This window comes from Leuciscus leuciscus (assembly GCF_965113295.1).
Source record: "Leuciscus leuciscus genome assembly, chromosome: 9".
Lineage (NCBI taxonomy): Eukaryota > Metazoa > Chordata > Actinopteri > Cypriniformes > Leuciscidae > Leuciscus > Leuciscus leuciscus.
Genome location: NC_138733.1, coordinates 28,862,262 through 28,865,208, shown reverse-complemented (window position 1 = coordinate 28,865,208; position 2,947 = coordinate 28,862,262). Strand labels below are relative to the sequence as shown.

Sequence of the window (2,947 nt, the reverse complement as noted above, 5' to 3'; positions counted from 1 at the left end):
TTGATATGTCACGTAATATAAATGATGATTCCGTATTCTTCACAAAAACCTGTAAGTTCTACAATTAAAAAGATTTAGACTAAGACATGTCCTTTCTACAACAGGCTAACAGTAAATTGTTGTGTTTACGTTATTTGTGTCACAGCGACGGACACCCAAAAGATTGATTTAAAATTTCTATCATGTACTAGAACATAAATGCAATAAACAGACAACTCTATAACCCTCTAATATATATATATATATATATATATATATATATATATATATATATAAAGATTTTCAGGCCTTAGTGACACGTGTAGAAACTTAAACCAGTTTTGGAATCAGTGAAAGTTGCTTACCACCTTTCACAGGTGACGACATACTAGTTTCAGCCACGCAACACAAACCCTTGACGGTTAAATCAACTACTGTATGAAAACGGAGCGATTAGCTAAGCTAACTAACCTACGCTCTAACCGCCGTGGTGTGTTAGGAGGAACGGTGAATGGAGCCTATGTCTACCGAAGATACATTCAGTCAGGAGATACCGTGTCATTTTCTTGTGCTGGTTTATACAACAGTCCGTTTTCATTCAGCCATGTTAGGAAATGTTTCGTTCTCTGTGTGAGCAGCACAAGGTCATCTTTTTGTCCACACGTTGCGTCGATACAAATTAATGATAGAAACGTCTATTCGAGTCACGTCTTTAGTTATGTACACGTCATTGTTGCACAGATTTTTTCATTTTTATCAAAAAGCAAGAAACAGGACCAACACAAGTACGTTATAGCATCATACACCAAATTTTGCATGCTTTTCTTTACGCGTATGGACTTCGGATTACTTAGAATTGATTTTTAAAGAAGCAATACCAGAAAAATATCCTAAGCTTTCGGGTAGTATTGTTGGATGAACGTTCGTGGTACATTTAAAACACTGATTCAGTTCTTTACGGTGTGTGATTGAGACTAATAATCTATCAGAATGTTTGATGGTTTAGTTATATGTGAATACAAACCTCGTTCCTTTTGAAGTCTTATTAAAACAGAATGAGTCTAGTAGTTTATTTTTCTAAGAGTTTCTTAGAGGGCCAAAATGTCTGGAGCAGATTTCCCTCCCGGGTTTCTGTAGTGAACTCAAAAATATATTATTTCATTCATATCACAGATTCACCATGAAATAAACTCTGCTTTGAAAATAGAAAAGACAAAACAAACCATTCATGTCGAACATGTTTAACTTCTTTGAAACACGTAATTCATTCGGAAAGAAAGAACTATTCCAAGATTTTAAAACCGCCGAACATGCTCGGCACGGCCACACCCTCATGAACGAAAGCAAAAACCGGGGGATAAAGGAGCTCTCGGAGGTCTGCGGATTCTCTTATTGGTGTTCTCTCTCCCTGATGAGAGAGTAGTATGCAAACGTTTTACTACAAACTCCCTATTTACGTGCCGGGTTTGTTGTACATTTTGAACATCGGTCATATAGACATACATAGAGTACGAGGGAGAGGGGGTTGCAGTGGAAACCCCAATCGAAAAACGGGAGGCGAGAGGGGAGGGCATGGCCTTGAGACTGCAGAACCCTCCTCAGTTCATTTGCTCGAAGAATTTGTAAGTGGGGTTTTCATAGCCGTGATTCTGCATCTTATTGAGCTGTCTTTCCTCGGGGGTCAGCATGGGGTCGACCTGCTGGGAAAGAGACAGAGACAAGATAGGGAAAGAATCGCTTAAAATGGAGCATAAGTGAATTTAAATGGGAAGAATTGGCCATGAGCAAAAATGAAATCATTACGATAGGCACATCTGAGCAAGCTTAGGTAATGTGAATCTTGTCTGGGTGTTATATTGACAGATGAAAAGATGTGTGTTTATCCGGTAGAGAGTGGCTGAAGAAGGCTTTGAGTGAGTATAGTACAGAAATGAATAACAACATATTGTTGAGGTTTATTTTAATTATTGTAATTTCAAACAGAGCTATTACGACACTTTTCTGATTCTTGATTTCTGTGCATTTGCTGCAGATCTTTTGTGGTGGAGCAGGACCTGCAAGGAAAGATGAATGATGGCGGCATTTGTGGGGGGATAATGGGTATTTTAGGGATCTTACTAAAATATAAAGTAAGATCATTTTGTTACTTCTAATACAATAAAATTACATTGTGCTGTTAAAATGACTGCGTTTGTATTATGTTTGTGTATTTTTGTAGGATCTGAAATCTCTGCAGACTGGTGTGAGCACTGAGGAGCCCAGAGCTGAATCCTGGAGATGGTGCCATGGATGAGTCCCTCCATCACTCCACCTGCCCTTATGAGACCCTCCATCACTCCACCTGCTCTTATTGCCTCCGATTGTGAAGCACAGCGCAGCACGCAACAACCTCCGGCACAAAGGCACGGGTCACCACTGGTGATCGGAATAAAGCAGCAGAATGGGAACCGCTGTGTTGAGATGGCAGTAGGATGTGGGGTTCACTTCCTGTAAATACTTGACTGTAGTTTGAATAAAGTTTCATGTGTTGTTGACTTGTATTATGCATTTGTTTATTGATGTTTACTTTTATTTGTTCTTTTACTAATTTATTCATGTTTCTTATTGTTGTCAGTAAATAAAATATAATTATTTAATTAATGCATTAATTCATTGCTTGACTGAATTTTTTTATGTTTTCACTGCATTCATCTAGAGTGTATTCATGCATAGTTCTGTCATATGACAAAACAAATTACATTTTGCTTGTTTTATTAAATTATATAATTTTCAGTAAAACAAAGGTAATATAATTAAGTACTGGCCCGCATTTATCATTATTATTGTGTGTAAGTTTTGGGGTGGGCTAGCAATACAATTTGTTCTGGGGTAATATACATTTTTAAGGAGTGATACTTACATTTTTCGAGTATAAAATCAACAGTTCCCTTTCGTGGTCACTACGAGTTACGTTGTGACGACGAATGGG

General features: G+C 37.8%; 1 long non-coding RNA gene across 1 annotated transcript; it reads left to right on the top strand.

Moving 5' to 3' along the window:
• Positions 1 to 1,272: 1,272 nt before the first annotated feature.
• On the top strand, positions 1,273 to 2,331 carry LOC309505689. Its single transcript, XR_014208543.1, has 3 exons — positions 1,273 to 1,892; positions 2,012 to 2,108; positions 2,198 to 2,331. It is a non-coding gene; the product is annotated as an uncharacterized lncRNA (long non-coding RNA).
• Positions 2,332 to 2,947: the final 616 nt, after the last annotated feature.